We start from the raw sequence: 22,489 nt of genomic DNA, 5'->3' as shown, positions 1-22,489 counted from the left end.
GCCCCAAGTGCCGAGTATGCTGGGTTTGGCCTGGGATCCCTAGGCCCAAAATGGGTCGAACCGGCGAAATTTGGCATCCTAAGGGCATGCCTGGAGCATTGTTTTGGCGACGATGGTAAAAAACGCCCCGAAAGGCCTGTTTGGGGGGCTGGAGATTCTCTAAAGTCGGGGTATGTGGTGCGCCCTTTTGCACTGGCTCATGCGATGTCTATGCCCATGTCAAGCTGGTTTGGTTGGTCCAGTCTAGCCATGCCCATCGCACCAGTCGGTCTCACACGGACGCCTTCCTGGTTGTGCCTCGCTCTACTGGCTCTATGGCTGGTTCTCTCAAACTAACCGGATGCAATCCCTTGTGTGATCTAGGTTCTAGTGTTTCAACTGTAACTCAATCTTTATATGATGTGCTTGGTCTTACTAATATTCATGAGTGTTCCCTTAACCTACATCTTGCAGACCCTACTACCAAGAAACCTTCCGGAAGAATAAATGATGTTCTCATGATTGCTGATAGAAATTATGTGCATGTAGGTTTTATAGTTCTTGATATTTATTGCAACAATTTTTTCATATAATACTTGGTAGACCTTTTCCACGAACTATAGGTGCATTAACTGATATAAAACTGGGACATATACGGTTCCAATTTACATTAAAGAAAGGGATGGAACACTTCTCTTGAAATAGAATCAAACCACCGTATGAATCTATCATGAGTGCTACTTATGGGTGGAGTGTCAAAGATGAAAACACTTGATCATATGCATTATGCCTAGCTAGGGGGCATAAAAATAGCGCTAGTTGGGAGGCAACCCAATAGTTATCTTTATATTTTGTTTTTACTTTCTGTTTGTGTGTGATAACATGACTTTTTTTCCTCTATAATGATTATGTCTGTGTGTTTAAATTAGTGTTTGTGCCAAGTAAACTGACGGGGATATAGCCCTAGGGTAGGGTCATAGGTCCAACCAATACGTCCTACCCAAGGGCACCTCATTATTAGTTAAAAGGACTACAAGGGAAATTCCTACTGTATCGTGACAACATCTAATCCACTCGGTACGGATCCACTCAGACAAGTACATTCCATCCACTCGGATGACAGTCATCCACTCGGCCGTATGACTCACTCGATCATGCAAATACCAACAGTCGGCAAGACATCTGTAGTGGGTTGACATTATGGCATCAATGCCCCATATTGTAACATAAGAGGTGAGGAGGTGGCGCACTCTATATAAGCCACCCCCCTCCACATAGCTAGGGGCGATCTTCTTCTCCTCCTTCGGGCTCATTCTTTCCCTCGAGCTCTGGCTCTCTCTCTATACCATGTAACTCATGTCCATGATAGATAAAACAAAGCCTCTCCGGAGCACGAGACGTAGGGTTGTTATCTCCACTGTGAGAGGCCCGAACTCGCTAAAACCACCGTGTCACCCATGTGCATCTTGATAGATCATGCTTCGTTATCCTACCCCCTTTCTATTGTCGGAATCGTTACCACGACAGTTGGCGCCCACCGTGGGGCATGACGTCTATCAAGCCATGATGCAAATGGTTTTATTTCTTCAATCTTTGTCTCTAGATCAAGAATCATCACTGGAGAATTCGATCCAAAGTGTTCCAGATACCACCCCGTTCACAGGAGAGACATGATACTCTTCGTATACAGGAATCAGGAAAAAAGAAGATACAAGCGATGAGGACGACCGCGTCATCTTCTTCACATCAACCAGACACCGCAAACAACACCGACATCGCTGCTGCGTCACCGCGCACCGGTCGGACGAGCGCCATGGAAACAAAACACAATGGCGAACACCGAAACAAATTCCTCCCTCGGCCGATGGTGCAGCTCCGCGAGCGATGGAGCCACATAGCCGACAACACGGTGCTTCACCCTATAACGGGTGAGCTGGCTGCTCGGGACCGGCTTCCGCAATTCAGGCGCCTAAGAACCTCAAGGGCATGAACCTCCTCTCAACCATCGAGGTATATGCCATCGTCTCGCTGTTCAGCACCCATGCCGGTGCGCAGCCGCCGACCGCTTCGGCTGCCAGAATCCAATCTGGAACCCTGTGGTCGGATTCACCATGTCCGTGAGCACCGCCAGGTCCGTCCACGTGCTGCTTCACACCAGACCGAGCCCTCGACGATAGCAACGCCGGCGGGGTGCACATCATGCTCTACGGGCTGCACTGTCGTTCCGATGCCTCGGACTGCCTCGTTCTCGTCGAGTTCATCGCTGCAAAAAGAAGCCGGCAAGCCCAACGGCATGACAATTAAACTGCATGCGACCTGCCTCATGCAGCCGGTTTAAGTATTGCTTGTTTAGTACTCACGCCTCATGCATGCAGATTCAGACGTGGTCAACCATCAATACGTAATAACGTATTCTTCAATTTTCATACACTTTGAGGCCCCGAGGGATGGTCTGGCTTCTCCGGTGTCCATGCGCGACGACTTGCAGGCCTGACTTGGTTGTTGCTGCTGCACGAGAGAAACTGAAGGAACGTGGGATGACCGTTTTCCTCAGGACGTGGGATAACTCCTTCCATGCCATAAGACGTGGTGTCAACCACGTCAATGTGTTGGACGTGGACAACTCGTTCGGTGAGCCACACTATCATGCCTAGTTATAAGGGAGGTCTGCTGCCCCATCACCATTTCGCTGAGGTAATTACCCCATTAAGCATCTCATAAGGTGAGCATTACGTGCGGCCAATTAATTGTGCATGCATGCAAGCTTAACCGCCCATCATCAAGTGTCCTATCAAGTGAGCATTTCCTGTGGTTAATTAATTATGCCTGCATGCATGCATAATAGCTCATCATCATGGAATGTCATCATGATAATCCTTGTAAAATAGCATCTATTTTGGCACATTTTGATCCAGCAAAAAATATATTCGTAGCTATACTTGCTACTAACTGGCAGGGTCACTCGTTCGTCATCGTCCCCGAACAACGGTTTATTCAAACGGACTGTCTATTCGAGTTAGACGCGTCATCATCACTCGGTCGCCTTGCATGCCGTCTCTCAGTCGAAAGCATTGTCATCACTCGGCCGCTCTGTGCGTCGTCGCTTGGTCGGACGCGCGTCTTTGCTCGGTCGGACGCGCGTCGTCATCACTCGGCAGCTCCGCGCATCGCCACTCGTCCGGACGCTCCATCGTCACTCGGCCACTCCGCGCGCCATCACTCTACTGGACGCGTCGTCATCACTCGGCAGCTCCGCGCATCGCCACTCAGTCGGACGCTCCATCCTCACTCGGCCGCTCCGCGTGCCGTCACTCTACTCGACGCACCGTCATCACTCGACCGCTCTGCGCGTCGGTGCTCGGTCGAACACGCGTCGTCATCACTCGGCCGCCCTGCATGCTGTCACTCAGTCGGACGCGTCGCCACCGCTCGGCCGCCCTGCGTGCCGTCCCTCACTCGGATCCGTCGTGAGCACTCGGTAGCTTCGCGCATCGCCAGTCAGCAAGACAAGCCATCCTCACTCGGCTGGAGACTCCTTCTTCACTCGGCAGCTTCGCGTGTCGTCACTCGGTTGGAGGCTCCTTCGTCACCTGGTTGCTCTGCACGTCGTCACTCGGCCGCCCCTCGTGTCGCCACTCAGCTAGACGCATCTTCAACGCTTGACCGCCCAACACGTCGCCACTCAGCCGGACGTGTCTACTTCGCTCGACCGCCCCGCGCGTCGTCGGGTAGCTAAGTCATTTTTTCACAGACTGCATTCTATTAAATAATCGTTTCTACATTACCGAGTGTCGAGGAAGTCGCACATGACGTTCACTCAGAGGCCACGCCACTGAGTGTACCTCTGCACTCGGTTGTTTCTTTTTATGTGGGAACACTTCACTTCCGCTTCGTTTGGGTCCAGTACTCAAACGAGTTCAGCCGGATCTTTCACTCTTTTAGACTCTTGCTGGTTACGAACCAGCAATCACGTGGCACACCCAGTGGGTGTCTATGGGTGCAATTTACACGAACTATTTCAGAAAAGATCATATTACTTTGATAATTTTTTATGCTGGCTTGTGCTATTTTTCATACACAGGTTACTCGACGCATCCGTGCGCCATCCTCGTCGGTGCTCAGGCTCAGTCGCCGCAACAATCATTCATGCGTTTTCACGTGTTCGGAAGCCCCCGCAATGACGTAGTGGACACGGCCGCCCCGCGTGCCGTCAGTGGGTCGGACGCCTCCTCGACATACATCACTTGGCCGCCCCGCGTGTTGCCACTCAGCCAGAATCGTCTACCTCACTCGGATGCCATGCGCATCGCCACTCCATGTGGCACGTCTTCATCATTCGGCTGCCCCGCGCGCCACCGCTCAACTTAGCTGCGACTCCATGTCTCCTAAGTTAAAACTACTTCGAGTACGGACACGCTGCACACTCGGGAACTTAGCTGCGACTCTGTATCGCCTAAGTTAAAAACAACTTTGAGTGCGGACATGCACCACACTCGGGAACTTAGCTGCGACTCTGTATCGCCTAAGTTAAAAAGAACTCTGAGTGCGGACATGCTCCACACTCGGGGGCTTAGCTGCGACTCCGTATCGCCTAAGTTCAAAACTACTCCGAGTGCGGACATGCTCCACACTCGGGGACTTAGCTGCCACTCCATGTCGCCTAAGTTAAAACTACTTCAAGTACGGACACGCTCCACACTCGGAAACTTAGCTGCGACTCTGTATCGCCTAAGTTAAAAAGAACTCTGAGTGCGGACATGCTCCACACTCGGGGGCTTAGCTGCGACTCCGTATCGCCTAAGTTCAAAACTACTCCGAGTGCGGACATGCTCCACACTCGGGGACTTAGCTGCGACTCCGTGTCGCCTAAGTTAAAATTACTTCGAGTACGGACACGCTCCAGACTCGGGAACTTAGCTGCGACTCTGTATCGCCTAAGTTAAAAACAACTCTGAGTGTGGACATGCTCCACACTTGGGGGCTTAGCTACGACTCCGTATCGCCTAAGTTCAAAACTACTCCGAGTGCGGACATGCTCCACACTCGGGGACTTAGCTGCGACTCCGTGTCTCCTAAGTTAAAACTACTTTGAGTATGGACACGCTCCACACTCGGGAACTTAGCTGCGACTCTGTATTGCCTAAGTTAAAAACAACTCTGAGTGCGGACATGCTCCGCACTCGGGGGCTTCACTACGACTCCGTATCGCCTAAGTTAAAAACAACTCTCAGTGGGGACATGCTCCGCACTCGGGGGCTTCACTGCGACTCTGTATCGCCTAAGTTAAAACTACTCCAAGTTTGAACACGCTCCATACTCGAGAACTTTGTTGTGAGTCCGTATCGCCTAAGTTAATAACAACTCTGAGTGCGGACATGCTCTACACCCGGGGACTTAGTTGCGACTCCGTATCGCCTAAGTTAAAAACTACTCTGAATACAGACATGCTCCACACTCGGGAACTTAGCTGCGACCCAGAATCGCCTAAGTTAAAAAATACACTCGGAGACTTGACTTTGATCCAGAAATCATATGATGCAGATTCTACAAACATTCAACAAAACGAGCACTGGAAGTCTTAAACCCTCTGCCAGACTCATCTAGTCCAACAGAGGCTCGGGGACTACACCCAGTGGGTGCACTTAGCGTGCCCCCACTAGAAGAGAAATACAAAAAAGAAACATTCTTCTTGGTCAGGTCCACCAACAACATCCAAGTTCAACAGATTCAACAGATTCCAACCGACTACTAGCAGTCAGTCAGAGTCTCAAGATCCTATTGGTCACCTTGATCTACTTCAATTCTTAAGTTCACTCGGACGTACTACTCAGCGGAATCGATCAGGGCGAATGATGAATACTTCAATCAACGCATAATTTTGCAAGGCCCTGAAGCACGTTCAAGTTCGGTCTGTTGCTACAAGATTTACATCGACACCTTCACCACTTGGACCCTGATCCATTCGGGGGCTAATGACGGGGATATAGCCCTAGGGTAGGGTCATAGGTCCGGCCAATACGTCCTACCCAAGGGCACCTCATTATTAGTTAAAAGGACTACAAGGGAAATTCCTACTGGATCGTGACAACATCTAATCCACTCGGTACGGATCCACTCAGACAAGTACATTCCATCCACTCGGATGACACTCATCCACTCGGTCGTATGACTCACTCGATCATGCAAATACCAACAGTCGGCAAGACATCTGTAGTGGGTTGACATTATGGCATCAATGCCCCATCTTGTAACATAAGAGGTGAGGAGGTGGCGCACTCTATATAAGCCAGCCCCCTCCACAGAGCTAGGGGCGATCTTCTTCTCCTCCTTCGGGCTCATTCTTTCCCTCGAGCTCTGGCTCTCTCTATACCATGTAACTCATGTCCATGACAGATAAAACAAAGCCTCTCCGGAGCACGAGACGTAGGGTTGTTATCTCCACTGTGAGAGGCCCGAACTCGCTAAAACCACCATGTCACCCATGTGCATCTTGATAGATCATGCTCCGTTATCCTACCCCCTTTCTATTGTCAGAATCGTTACCATGACATAAACCCTTTGGGATGATTTGGATAATAATAGAATTGATGCGGTGCAAAAACACAAACTTTGGCGTCGAGTGCATAATTTCTAGGATTTTAGTTGAACGTATTTTTGATCTAAATATTACATAGTATTTATATACAAATTCCCGAGGTCGTCCTAACTTTTTAGAATTTTGGACTTATAGAAGTATGGTACTTAATATATCCTTACATACTGTTTTGTTTTAGACACATTATGTTTTTCCTTGCATAGTTTACTTGTTTTGATGATGCTATGGATTATATCGGGGGATATAAGTCATGGAGAAGTTAAAATACAGTACCTTATGCAATAATAAAATATGAATTGATTGATATAAATATCTAAAGTATTTGATATGTGTATTATACTAACGGATTTCATGAAGTTTCTGTTGACTTTTGTGTGGTGAAGTTTTCAAGTTTTGGGTGTTATTGCGATGGACGAAGGAATAAGGAGTGGCAAGAGCCTAAGATTTGGGATTCCCAAGGCACCCCAAGGTAATATTCTAGGAATACTCAAGCGTATAAGCTTGGGTATGCCCCGGAAGGCATCCCCTCTTTCGTTTCAATCCATCGATATGTCACTTAGAGCTACATTTTTATTCATCACATAATATGAGTTTTACTTGGAGCCTCGTTTGCTTTAGTTTTCCTTTTATTTTTAGTTTTACACGATCGTTGTTCTCTTAACACACCCACTTGAGAGAGACATATGATCACAATGATTTATTGGAATACTCTTTGTGCGTCACTCATATATTTGAGCTTAGGAGTTGCGCTGGTACTTCACTTATACCTTTTAGATCACGATGGCGTATAGATTTGATAGAAACAATTGCACTCTCCTTCTTCACTTATATTTGTTTGAGAGTTATTAAATAGCAATGATAATTTGCATGGGTTATAATACTAGTTCAAAAATAATAGGTATTCAATGAGTGCGTAATCAAAACCACATGTAGCACATCAAAGAGAAATCATGGTTAATGATATTAATGTGGTAATATGAAAAAGCATGAGTGCATGATCATTAGCTAATATAGGTATCGTAAATTAGACGTGTTAACTTATTGTTCGCCCAAATATTTTTATGGCATGGTTATGATGTATGCGCGTACTTATTCCTTATTGAAATCCTAGTGTTGTTTAAGTCGGGGGTGTGCGATGGTTAACTCCTACCAACCTCCTCCCTAGGGGCATGTGAGTAGTGCTTTGCTTCGATAGAGCTAATAAAATCTTGCAATAAGTATGTGAGTTCTTCATGAATAATGTGAACCCATGGATACACGGACTCTCACCTCCACATATTTGCTAGCCTCTTCACTATCGTGCATTGCACATTCTCACCCCGAGGATTGGTGCAACTTTTGATGGTGCATCCAAACCCCGTGACATGATATGCTATGTTGCCCATAAGCCGCATTATTGTTGGGGAACGTCGCATAGGAAACAAAAAAAATTCCTATGCTCACCACGATAAATCTATGGAGATCAATGGTACGTCTCCATCGTATCTAGTCTTCCAAACTCTTTTGCCCTTTTTTGGACTCTAATTTGCATGATTTGAATGGAACTAACCCGGACTAACGCTGTTCTCAGCAGAATTTCCATGGTGTTGTTTTTGTGCAGAAATGAAAGTTCTCGGAACGTCCTGAAAATTTACGGAGAATATTTCTGGAAAATATGAAAAATACATGTGCAAAGATCCACTGGAGGGGTGAGCCAGTGGGCCGCAAGCCCTGTGGTCGCAGCCTCCCCCCTGGCCGCGACCATCAGGCTTGTGGGATCCACCGGAGGGGGTGATCCGATCTAGCAAGCTGTAGCTACCTACTATGTGTTATGATCCGGCAACCCCGGAGAGACAATAACTGGAACCACTCCCAGTAATGACCATAGTTTGAGGATTTCATGTGTTCACCAAGTGCTAATGCATTGGTCCGGTTCTTTATTACAAGGAGAACCTTAATATCCCATAGTATCCATTTGGACCCTGCTTCCACGGGAGGGATGGACAATAGGTGTCATGCAAGTTCTTTTCCCTAAGCACGTATGACTACACACGGAATGCATGCCTACATCACATCGACAAACGGGAGCTAGCCACATATCTCTCCGTGTTATAACTATTGCATGATGAATGTCATCCAACGAATCACCGATCCATTGCCTATGAGTTTGTCCCACTACTACTGTTACTTGCTTTGTTCTGCTGCTGTTACTACTGTTTCTGCTATTGTTACTTACTGCTACTGTTACTTGCTTTATCCTGCTGCTGCTACCACTACTGTTGCTACTACTGTTACTTGTTGTTGATACTTGCTACTGTTGTCACTACAGTTATTCCTTGCCACTGCTGTTACTCGTTACACTGCTTCTACCTACTACAATACTTTTCTGGAGCCATTGATACAACAGTTAGCAATAGTCTGCCTTGTCAACAGATCGTTTCTGGAACCGTTGCTATCATACTACTTTTGCTGCTTATACCTTGCTTGCAGACACTAATCTTTCAGATGTGGTCGAATCTGACACATTCAACTGCTAATACTTGAGGATATTATTTTGCTTCCCATCATGTCGAACCAACAAATTTGGGTTGAATACTCTACCCTCGAAAACTGTTGCGATCCCACATGCTGGTGGGCCATTGCAAGACAATTGCTAATTGTTGAGCAACTGGAAGCAACTCTTTTCTGGCGTCGTTGCCGAGGAGGCATGAAGTCAAGAATAGTTGCACGTCAACAGCATTTTTCTGGTGCCGTTGCGGGGGAAGCACAGCTATATTCTCTGAGTCACTTGGGATTGACGTCTGCTGATCACTATGAGGAATCCGAAAGATCCAAGAACTAAAATCCTACCTTCCACTACGAGGAGAGGTGAGGAATTGCCATCTAGCTCTGCACTTGATTCACCTTCAGTTTTGAGTAAGTTTGCGACTTCGCCTGCTGCTAGAAATCGTGATATGTCGCCTGTGATTGATGATGCTACTTCTGCTACTTATGATGCTATGCTTGATACTATGCCTGATGATGATATGCTTGATACTGTGCCTGATGATGCTATGCTTGATACTATGCCTCCTATGCCTGATACTGCTTTGGCACTAGGTGCCCTTGATGCACATATTGCTAGAGTTGCTGCTAGATGTGATGATGCTTCTGAAACTGATGATACTATTGAAGTAGAACCTGCTACTATGCCTGAATTGCCTGTTATGCCCGATACGCGCTATGTTATGGAGGGAGAGATAGCTGAGGACTTTCTTGCATGTAAGGATAGCTATGATGTTGAGAAACTTCTGCGCAAGCGGAAAGAAAAATCTCTAAACGCTAGGATGAAATACGACCCGAAGTTTGCTACTTCCCCTATCTTTGTGACCGATAAGGATTATGAATTATCTGTCGACCCTGAGTTAATCACTCTGGTCGAATCTGATCCTTTTCACGGTTATAAGTCTGAAACGGTTGTAGGCCATCTTACCAAACTGCACGATATAGTCACCTATTCACTAGTGAGGAAAAGATCTGCCACTACTATATGCTCAAGATGTTTCCTTTCTCGCTAAAGGATGATTCTAAGACATGGTTCACTTCTCTTGCTCCTCGATGTGTGCATAGCCCCCAGGATATGGTCTACTAATTCTCTGAAAAATATTTCCCTGTCCATAAGAAGCAAGTTGCCTTGCAGGAAATACACAACTTTGCTCAAGCTGAAGAAGAGAGTCTCCCACAAGCTCGGGGGAGACTCATCCAGCTACTGAATGCTTTGCCTGATCACCCTCTTGAGAAGAATGAAATACTTGATATCTTGTATAATGGACTTACCGATGCTTCTAGAGACCACCTAGATAGTTGTGTCGATTGTGTTTTTAGGGAACAAACTGTAGAACAAGCCGAGATTCTACTGAATAACATCTTGTGAAATGAGAATGCTTGGACTATTCCCGAACCACCTCCTAAGCCAACTCCAAAGAAAAGAGGTATTCTATTCCACAGTCCTGAAGATATGCAAGAAGCCAAGAAATCTATGCGAGAGAAAGGCATTAAATCTTAAGATGTCAAAAATCTACCACCTATCGAAGAGATCCATGGTCTCGATAACCCGATACAGGTAGTAGAAGTAAATTCTCTGCGTAGGTTTGATGAGAGTGATATTCCTTTTGATAAACCTGCTAGCTTATGCCTGGATGAATTTGATAACTTCGTTGCCAAACAACAAAGTTTCAATGATTATGTTAGCAGACAATTGGAATAGAATGCTCGTATGCTTAGTCATTTAAGTGCTTGTGTAGACAAAAATGTCAATGATCTGAAGCTTCTGAGTAAACATGCCTCTATGATTACTGAACCTGAGAATGGTTTCATACTTGAACCATACTTGAACCATACCCATTCATTTATCTCTCAAAACCATACTTGAACCATACCCATTTAGTGTCATTTTTAGCCCAACCAAAACCAAACCCACTATTTTTTCCACCCAAACCAATTTAAACCCAAAAAATAACCATGAGTTTAAACCGAGTCATAACCATGGGTTTGGTTTAATGTACATATGATTGCACAAATTGACATGTTAAAAAACAAATAAGATAGATAAGGCATAAGTGCATCTACAACAGTTTAGAAACAAAGTAATCCTTGAGATACAATCAACACACAGTAAGAGGCAAAAAGAACATGCCCATGACTGATAAGCTCACTAACAAGTGTATTAAAACCAAATTGCTTAGCGAAAGCACAAGAAAACACTTCCGATTTTCATCTTCTGTTTCTCCATAATACATAATTACATAGTCCATTAGAGCATGCACGCGGATCAAAGATACTCGTTCTCAGTCGTAGTTGATTATTGCATATAACCAATGCCTAGAAACCGGTTTGGACCCATAGTTTATAACCGCTAATAACCAAACCGTTTAAAACCATAACCAACTATACCCAAACTGGTTTCTCCACATACCCAAACCAAAACCAAACTAAAAAAATCTCAGCCCAATAAAACCTAAACCAATCAAACCCAAAGTAAGAACCGAACCGTTGCACCCGGTTTTTTAGTAACCATTCTCACGTTTAATGATTACTACTTAGGTAGAACAAGTACTTAATGCTCAGAATGACTTTCTCAATGAATTAAATGACAACTCTGTCAAAGTCATTACTAGAGGAGGCAAAATGACTCAGGAACCTTTGAATCCTGAAGGCCATCCTAAGAGAATTGATCAAGATTCTCAAGGAATTAAAGCTGCTACACCCAGTCATCCTAAGAAGAAGAAGAAGGATGATGGAAACCTACATGTCAGTTCAGCAAATACTATCACACCTGAAGAACCAAATGATATTTCTGCGTCTGATGCAGAAACACAATCTGGTGATGAACATGAACCTGGTGACAATATGGACAGCGATGTCCATAATAATGCTCAACCTAGCAATGATAAGGATGTGGAGATTGAACCTACGGTTAATCCTGATAACCCACAACCTAAGAGATACGATAAGAATGACTTCACTGCTAGGAAGCATGGTAAAGAAAGGGAACCATGGGTTCAGAAGCCTATGCCCTTTCCTCCCAAACCATCCAAGAAAAAGGATGATGAGGATTTTGAGCGCTTTATTGAAATGTTGAGACTCGTCTTTCTGCAGATGCGGTTAATTTATATGCTCAAAATGTCTCCATTTGCCAAGTACATGAAAGATATCGTGACTAATAAACGGAAGATACCCGATCTTGAGATCTCCACCATGCTCGCCAATTACACTTTCAAAGGTGGAATTCCGAAGAAACTAGGTGATCCCGGTGTGCCCACTATACCTTGCTCCATTAAAGGAAACTACGTTGGAACTGCGTTATGCGACCTCGGAGCCGGTGTTAGTGTTATGCCTCTCTCTCTTTATCGTAGACTTGAACTGGATAAGTTGACACCCACTGAAATTTCTCTGCAAATGGCCGACAAATCAACTGCTTTCCCTGTCGGCATTTGCGAGGATGTGCCTGTTGTGGTTTCTAACACCACTATCTTAACAGACTTTGTTATCTTGGATATTCCCGAGGACGATGCCATGGCTGTCATCCTCGGAAGACCCTTTTAAACACTCCAGGGGCTGTTATAGATTGCAACAAAGGCAATGTCACTTTCCATGTCAACGGTAATGAGCATACAGTGCACTTTCCGAAGAAACGATATCAAGTACATTGCATCAATGCTATCGAAAAAACTTCATCGATTCTTATTGGGAGCTTTGAATGCGCTATTCCTCGTGTTAAGATGAAGTATGATTTGCTTGTTGGGGAGATTCATATCCCCATTGAGGTGACTTAGTGGCTATTCGACAATTCTCCGTTTCCTTTTGCGATTTGAAAAGGTTTTGTCATCAGGATTTGATCAACCCCATTGACGGATTTCTTTCGATGGCCATGAGACGGATGAATCGAAGAGTCACATACCTCTGTTTTAAGCTTTCACTTTCTGTTGCTTAAAGAAAAATGATAGGTCTAGTTTATTTTTCCCTGTTTCCTGCTTTAGCGTCCCGGAGAAAAGTACCCCGAAAATAAAAGTTCTCTGAACGCTGTGAAAATCTAGTATGATTTTTTCTGGAATATTTGAAAAATACTGGGACTCATAGCTGGCCTGGGGGCCACACCAGTGGACCACAAGACCTGTAGCCGCGGCCTCCCCCCCCCCCCCCCTGGCCGCGGCCACCAAGCTTGTGGGGCCCACAGGGACCCCCTCCACTCATTCCAGCTCCCATCCTCTTCTTCTACCTCCATAAAAAAATCTTTCGCAGCTCAAACCCGTGTTCTTACTCATTTGGTTGTGATTTTCAATCTCCTTGCTCAAAACACCATTCTCCGAACCGTTTTGGGGAAATTACTCCTTGGTAAGTGACTCCTCCATTGGTCCAATTAGTTTCTACTCTAGTGCTTTATCCTTCGGATATTCTTGATACCTTGGTGACCCTATTCTTGAGCTTGAAATGTTGATTTTAGCTGGTCCCAAGTAGTTTTAGCGTGTGATACGGTCTCTAGGCACTAGTAGGAGTAGTTGCTATGAGTTTGGTTAATCCTTACTCACTTTTCTTTCGAAATCTCTAAAAATTTCAGAATTTTTCAGAGCTAGAAAAAGGAAAAGATGAGGAGGTTCTTGAGAGGCTCTTCAAGCCGTAGCCCCAAGGAGGATGAGAAGAACCACCCCAAGTACGTGGTTCCTCGAGCCACAGAAGTTCGAGTATGCGAGTGGCAAAGTGATGAATTTTTGCGCACTGCTGGGCTTTATGAAGACTTTTATTACTTGGTGGAGAACGCAGGTCTTACCTCGTTCGTTGAAGATAAGTGCCCACAATACCTCCTCCTCACCAATATTTTCGTTCAAAGTTTCAACTTTTATCCGAGGAAGAATCCTCATATAGTTGAGTTCATGTTATACGATATCCCCCAGCGCATGACACTACAGTATTTTTGCAATGTGTGAAAATTACCTTATGTTGGGTATATTCATGATCCTCGTCCACGGGACTTGGAGGCTTTCATAGGTACTATGGTTGTTGGAGAGGAGAGAGGAGTGTCTCGCGCTAGAATTGCTAGCATACATTTTCCTGTGCTTTGGTACTTCTCACTATTTGTGGGAAAATGTTTGATTGGCCGTGGGGAGGCTGGATCACTTAGCTCTCCAGACCTTGCGGTTTTGCGCGAAGGCCTTTATAACAATAAGACTTATAGCCTAGGTGCTATAGTAGCTCAATGGTTGAACACAAACTGTTCCAAAGGTGTCGTCTATGGAGGTATCTATGCTACTCGTCTTGCTAGACACTTTGAGATACCTATTCGATTTCGCGAGGAAGAAGAAATGCTTCTTCCTGAGAAATATCTGGATTATGACAGCATGGTTCGCCATGATTCTCTGGAAAGAGACGCTGGTAGACGGATGATTTATAACCTGGTATTTAGTCAGGGTACTCGAGAGACTATTACTTTGCCTGCTCCTTCTTTGTTCAACCTTTATGCAGGCAGGTACATTATTATGCCCTCGGACATCTACACGTATTGGGGCTTGGCCCAACCACAAGTGCCCGTGCCCGAGCCGCCAGTCGAGTACCAGACGCTAGTTTATCAGTGGGAGCCAGAGGAGCTCACACAGCAGTGGCATCCACAGTCCACTCCAGAGTATCCCGGAGCTGGTTATTTCCCTCCTTGGGAGTAGACCAAGCTAGGCCAAAAGTCTAAGCTTGGGGGAGTACGTGTTCTCACCGACTTTACATTCTTACTTATGCTTTCACTTTGTTAGTCGGTGTTTACACTTTGCCACTGTATTATCCATGTGAGTTTATTTTCCTTTTCTTGTTTTCTTGTTTTGTGTCCTTTTGAGAAAACCCCAAAAGATTTTCCTTTCTTCTTTTGCTTGTTGGGAGCTTTTCCATGTAAATAGTTTTCTTTTTCTTTGGGTCAAGGTAGAAGATATTGGTTACAATGTTTAGTGGCTCTTGGATGCATACCGGTTAAGCTTTCAAAGAGCCATATTACTTTGTCTTCTCCTTTGTGTTTGCCTGTAGATTCCAGCTTTAGTCCAATGCACGAGCACTCTTATTATTGTTCACATCGTTCGATCGTGCAAGTGAAAGGCAATAATGATGATATATGATGAAGTGACTAAGACTGGAAAAGTTGGTATGAACTCTATCTATTTTGTTTGTGTAAATATGACTAGCTTGTCGTCCCAGATTCAGCTTTGTTGAGAGAGAACCATGTTTGCAATGACAACTTAGAGATCATAGTTTCTGATGCCATGCTTAATTAGCTAGGAGCTTATAATGGTTTGTCTTGAATGCCAACATAGATTTTGAGATGACTATGATGTAGTATGATAGGATGGTATTCTCCTTTGAATGATTCAAGTGGCTTGACTTGGCGCATGTTCATGCATGTAGTTGAAACAAAATCAACATAGCCTCTATAATGTTCGTGTTCATGGTGATTTATATCCTGCTCCTGCTTGCACTCAATGTTAGTCAAACTCATTGCATCTTGATGACTATTGTCGCTCTCTAGTTGGTCGCTTCCCAGTCTTTTGCTAGCCTTCACTTGTACTAAGCGGAATACTGCTTGTGCATTCACTTCCATAAACCCAAAAGTTTTTCCATGAGAGTCCACCATACCAACCTATTTGCGGTATCTATCTGTTGTTCCAAGTAAATTTGCATGTCCATTCACTAAACCTTCAAGAAATAATCTGTTTTGCTTGCCCGAACCGCTCATGTGGTGACAGGGGATATTGGTATCCTCCATGTTAGGTGTGTTATCCTCGACATGTGTTTATTCATTGTCATTCATGAGAAAGGGGTCGGTAATTGGAATGCCCAGTTCCACGCTTAAATCGAAAACATAACTGTAAAACAAGACTCCCCCCGGATTGATGTTAGTATGGACGGTACCCGAGGATTCAGCTAGCCGTGGAGTGTGATTGATTGGTGGTGGGGGAGTTAAAACTTTACTTTTCTGTTTGGGAACCGCCTATAGCATGAATAGGATGGAAGATATTGAGAACTCTTGGTCATTGCTTTGACAATGAAAGCATGCCACCCAAAATTATTATCTCTGTTTTCAGAGCTTGAGCTCTGGTACCTCTGCAAATCAATGCTTCCCTCTGCGAAGGGCCTGTCTGTTTATTTTCCTGTTGAGTCATCCTCTTCTTATATAAGCACCAATTAGGGAGCACCTCTATCATTTTTATGCTCTGATTTTGATTGATATTGAGTATGACTATGACTGGATCTTCGTTGCTATAAATTACAATGTTTAGTCAGCCCTTGATCTTTGAAAGTGCTCTGCATTTATGTTTTGCGGTCTCAGAAAGAGCTAGCGAGATACTACCTATTCATATTGCTTCATGCTTGTTTTGACTGAATTGTTGGTATCTGAAACTCATTATTATTTGCTCTCTAGCTGATTATGCCATTGATATTAGTTTACCATGAAACCTTTGTGTCACTTGCTTATGTGGTTAACTTGTGATCTTGCTGAAATTCTGGTTATGAGTTAGACATAGTTGCAACAACAAGATCAAACAGAGTTTGTCAAAGTTTTTCTTTCTGTTTCAGTTTGTCAACTGAGTTGCTTGAGGACAAGCAAGGGTTTAAGCTTGGGGGAGTTGATACGTCTCCATCATATGTACTTTTCCAAACTCTTTTGCCCTTGTTTTGGACTCTAATTTGCATGATTTGAATGGAACTAACCCGGACTGACGTTGTTTTCAGCAGAATTGCCATGGTGTTGTTTTTGTGCAGAAATGGAAGTTCTCGGAACGTCCTGAAAATTTATGGAGAATATTTCTGGAAAATATGAAAAATACCTGCGCAAAGATCCACCGGAGGGGGTGAGCTAGTGGGCCACAAGCCCTGTGGCCAGGGCCTCCCCCCTGGCCGCGGCCACCAGGCTTGCGGGGCCCACGTGGCTCTGCTGCCCCCAATTCCAGCACTATTTATTCCCTTTCGTCCTGGAAAAAATCAAGAGAGAAGATTTCATCGCGTTTCACGATCCAGAGGCGCCGCCACATCCCGTTCTTGCCGTGGAGGGCAGATCTGGAGTCCGTTTTGGGCTCCGGATCAAGGAGATCGTCGCCATCGTCATCATCAACCTTCTTCCCTCTCCAATTCCATGAAGCTCTTCATCGTTCGTGAGTAATCTATTCGTAGGCTCGCTGGGCGGTGATGAGTAGGATGAGATCTATCATGTAATCGAGTTAGTTTTGACGGGGATTGATCCCTAGGATCCACTATGTTCTGAGATTCATGTTGCTACTACTTTGCCATGCTTAATGCTTGTCACTAGGGCCCGAGTGCCATGATTTCAGATCTGAAATTATTATGTTGTCACCAATATATGTGTGTTTTAGATCCGATCTTGCAAGTTGTAGTTACCTACTATGTGTTATGATCCGGCAACCCCGGAGTGACAATAACCGGAACCACTCCCAGTAATGACCATAGTTTGAGGAGTTCATGTGTTCACCAAGTGCTAATGCGTTGGTCCGGTTCTTTATTAAAAGGAGAACCTGAATATCCCGTAGTATCCATTTGGACCCCGCTGCCATGGGAGGGATGGACAATAGATGTCATGCAAGTTCTTTTCCCTATGCACGTATGACTACACACGGAATGCATTCCTACATGACATCAACGAATGGGAGCTAGCCACATATATGTCCGTGTTATAACTGTTGCATGATGAATGTCATCCAACGAATCGTCGATCCATTGCCTACGAGTTTGTCCCACTACTGTTGTTACTTGCTTTGCTCTGCTGATGTTACTACTGTTGCTGCTATTGTTACTTACTGCTACTGTTACTTGCTTTGTCCTGCTGCTACTGCCACTACTGTTGCTACTACTCTTACTTGCCGTTGCTACTTGCTACTGTTTTCACTACTGCTGTTCCTTGCCACTGTTGTTACTCATTACACTGCTGCTACCTGCTAAAATACTTTTCTGGTGCCATTGATACAACAGTTAGGAATAGTCTGCCTTGTCAATAGATCGTTTCTGGCACCGTTGCTATCATACTACTTTTGCTGCTTATACCTTGCTTGCAGACACTAATCTTTCAGGTGTGGTTGAATCTGACACATTCAGCTGCTAATACGTGAGCATATTCTTTCACTTCCCATCGTGTCGAACCCAAAAATTTGGGTTGAATACTCCTCCCTCGAAAACTGCCGCGATCCCACACGCTGGTGGCCCATTGCAAGACAATTACTAATTGTTGAGCAACTGGAAGCAACTCTTTTCTGGCGCCGTTGCCGGGGAGGCATCAAGTCAGGAATAGTTGCATGTCAACAATCAACATCTACGAGAGGGGGAGTGCATCTAAATGCCCTTGTAGATCGCTAAGCGAAAGAGTATATAACTCGGTTGATGTAGTTGTATGTCTTCACGGTCCAATCGCGATCCGTCCCGATCTAGCACCAAACGAACGGTACCTCCGCGTTTAGAACACGTACGGCTCGATGACGTATGCTCCTTCTTGATTCAACAAGAGAGGAAGGATAAGTAGATGGCATGTCAACTAGCACGACGGCGTGTTGTAGATGGTGGTGGAGCAATCTCAGCAGGGCTTCCCCTAGCGGCTCCGAAACTGCGAAGGAGGAAGAACGGGAGAAACAGGAGGGAGAGCGCTCTCTCAAGGGAGAGGACATGATGTGTTCAGCCCTGCCCTCCCCTCCACTATTTATAGGAGGCAAGGGGCAGTAGGGGGCGCAGCCCTAACCCCTCCTCCAAGGGAGGGGTGGCTGCCAAGAGGGAGGAGTCCTCCCTTCCCAAGGCACCTCCTAGGTGCCTTCCCCTTTGGGGTTTCCTAACCCCTAGCCGCATGGGCCCTTGGGCTGGACCGACAAGGCTTGGATGCCCCCTTACAGCCCATGCATGTCCTAGAGGCTAGAGGGACCCTTCCTAATTCCTCCTGGACACTCCGGAACTTTTCGGAACCTTCTAGAAGCTTCTCGATACAATACTGATAAAACCAGAAACTTTTCACGTAGCCAAAATATGACTTCCCATATTTAAATCTTTACCTCCGGGCCATTCCAGAGCTCCTCTTGACGTCTGAGATCTCATTTGGGACTCCAAACAACATTCGTTCACCAACATACATATCCCAATACTACTCTAGTGTCACCGAATGTTAAGCGTGTTGTAACAGCCCAAGACCGACGCCCCAAAAGATTCCCCTTTTATTTCGCTGCCGCCATGTGATTAGATTGTTTGTCACACTCATCATTGCATCATTCGCATCATCCGCATTGCATCGTTACTCCATTGCCGTCAGTTTTCAAAACTTGCATCCATTAGTAGTTGTCGATTCTCTTCGTTTTCGTCGTTGACCGTTTCGAGACCAACCACACCGCTCGCGCCCGCGACATCGTTAATAAATTTGTTTTTAAAGGTGTGTATAAAGCATTCTCGGATTGGGTTGAAACTTGGCATGTTGTCATATTATAGTGTAGGAAGGCCGCCTGTCAATTTTCGTCGCAATCGGAGTTTGTTTGATACCTGAACCATTAAACCTATAGAGGCACTATAGCCGGCCCATTGTCGGATGTTTTTTGTTGTTTTAAACTCTATCGCCGGGTTGCCCATTTTTCCTCACATCCCCGTCTAGCCCCTCTACACAGTGCACCGACCTTCCCGCCACCTAGTCCGGAAACTACCCCCGGCCACGAACGGGGCGGTCGTGACCGTTGGATCCAGATCAACCCTGTTTTACCGCAAAAACATCTTCGATTTGTCTATTGTACCCTCTAACCTATTTTTTCGACTAATCGATCTAAATTGGAGGGCCCTATCCCTAGCCAAACTAGCTATATATTTAGACCCTAGTCTAGATCAAACCAAACCCTAGGGTTTAGGAGGTTTGTCCATCCGCCGCCGCAGCCACATCTTCCTCGGGATATGCTCCCGATCCACCCGACCCGACCATCTCCCTCGGTTTCAGCAGTGGGCCAGCGCTATCCCTCCAATCCCTGAGCAGTTCCCGCATCCAATGGACGCGTCCGACGCCGGCGGGCGTTCTCTAGCCGTCACGGTCTCGTCCAGCTCACCCTGCAAGCCACCTCGACCCTGCAATCCTCCTCCTTGATCCTCTCGAGCGCGAGCACCCCAGCCAGCGAGGGCCTTGGCAACCTCCTCATCCCCAACGCTCTGCTTTCTTCTTCCATGTCTCCTTCCATCTCTATTTTCCCCTCACCTCACCTCTCTCCTTCTCTGTCCTGAGAAGGTTGCCGCTGCCATGGAGCATCGTCGCAGCCCCAAGCTCCTCCCGCCGCCGGGAACGGGAGGATCCGGGCAACCCCGCCCCGGATCCACGCTTGCAGCAGCTCCCCCTCGCCTGCCATGGTACGCCGGCACCCCGCCATGGCGTGCCACCGTCGTCTCCCTCCTCTGCTCGGGCACAAGAAGGAGGGCGAGCCAGCCTCCGTCACCCCGTTGGACCACCAGCTCCGCCCAGCCGGCCGAGTGGCCGCGCGGTCTCTCTAGCGCTCGAGCTGACCCGATATGGCCCGAGGTGAGCTCCGCCCTGCGTCATATTTTATTTCAGTCGAAGTTGCATCATGCTAGTACCTACTACCTAGTCCGCCTGGCAGTAGAGCGAGATGCTCATCTAGATGGTCTGGGGTTCGAATCCCAAGTTCTCTTGTTTTAATTTTTTCCTATTTGTTATAATTTTGGTTCAGGTTGACTCCTTATATAGATGCATATCGTGCAAACCACCCTTTGTCATGGTTGCTTCGTAGTCCAGCTGGTCAGCCAATAGGGTTGCAACCGGGAGGTCTTGGGTTCAAAACCGGTGCACCCCGCTTCTTATTTGTTTTGGTTGTCTCAATTTCTACTAGCTTGCGCGTATGGTTTATATAGGACTGAATCCACCCTGTATCGCATGTCTACCTTAGTGTAGTTGGTCGTTGCAGTGAGCCAACATCCTGGAGGTCCACGGATCAAATCCCCATGGCCTCTCTTTTATTTTCACCCTTTGTATTTAATTATTTTCTTTTGCATGCATGTTGCATCCATGTCATATGTTCTTGTGTTGCTCGTAGCTCTTAGGTTGTAACTCCGTTGCAGATGCACTATATATATTAATTGACTAGAATGTCGTGTAGAATCACATGCTTCACCTCTTGCCATGTTTTAGGAACATTTAATATTGTCGTGTACCTAAACGGGGGTGAACTAAATAATTTGTATGTGGAGTTTCGTCAATATGCAACTCGTTGCATATTGAGCTTCACTTAATGTGAGTGTTTGATTGTTGTGAATTGCCACGCCATGCCTTGCATAATTGAAATTGACATGCATCATATTAGGTTGTGCATCATATCGTGCATGTGACGTGGTTAATATCGTGTGTTGATTCTTGTTTCCAGTTTGCTTCGTCTCGATAGAGTTCTGCAAGCGTGTCGGATTGTCATGATCTGTTCGACTATGTCGGTTCATCTGCTTCATGGATTTGTTCTTCTTCCAAGCGGGATATCAGGCAAGATGACCATTTCCCTAGATATCGTTACTATCAATTCCATGCTAGTTGTCCCATTTCTTTCGTTATGTCTTGTTGCCTACCACATGTTAAATGTCAGCCTCTCAACATTGCCATGAAACCTTAAACCTTTCTACAACCTAGCAAACCACTGATTGGCTATGTTACCGCTTGCTTAACCATGTGTTAGTGTTGCTAGTTGCAGGTGCAGTTCCTTCCATGTGATAACATGGGCTCTTTGTTATATCACCATATAATTGTTAATTAATTTAATGCACCTATATACTTGGTAAAAGGTGGAAGGCTCGGCCTTTCTAGCCTGGTGTTTTGTTCCACCTTTGTTACCTTAGTTTCAGCTACCTGTGTTATACTCCATAATTGAGAGCTCCTAACACGATCAGGTTTGTTATGGGGACCCCCTTGATCATTCGTCTTAGTTTAAAACTGTTCTGGCAAGGCCCAACTTTGGTACTGGATTTTCCTAATAACTAATGAACCACATAGGGAGTAATTAACTCGAGGAAACTTAATCAACCCCCAGGCCAGTGCTCCTCATGAATGTTGGTCCAAACTAGAGCATCATGCAGGGCAAACCCGGGGCAACTCGGGAGATGTCTATCAGGCCAACATATGCTTCGCTTATCCATCGTATCCTGAGAACAAGATACGTGGCTCCTATCGGGTTCGTCGACACGTCGGGCGGCCTTGCTGGATTAGTTTTACCTTTGATGAAATATCTTGTGCATCAGGATTACGGTGATGCTTTGGGTTATCTTAGAGTTGAGGTTTTCCACTAAGGAATCCGATGAGATCACGAGTTTCGCGATCAAGGCTTTCTATGCGGCTTGTGGTAATTTTTTATGGACTAGTTGGAGCACCCCCTGCAGGGTTAAATCTTTTGGAAAGACGTGCCCGCGGTTATG

The sequence above is a fragment of the Hordeum vulgare genome, chromosome 7H, assembly GCF_904849725.1.
Source record: "Hordeum vulgare subsp. vulgare chromosome 7H, MorexV3_pseudomolecules_assembly, whole genome shotgun sequence".
Classification (NCBI taxonomy): domain Eukaryota; kingdom Viridiplantae; phylum Streptophyta; class Magnoliopsida; order Poales; family Poaceae; genus Hordeum; species Hordeum vulgare.
This window is presented reverse-complemented; position numbering follows the sequence as displayed.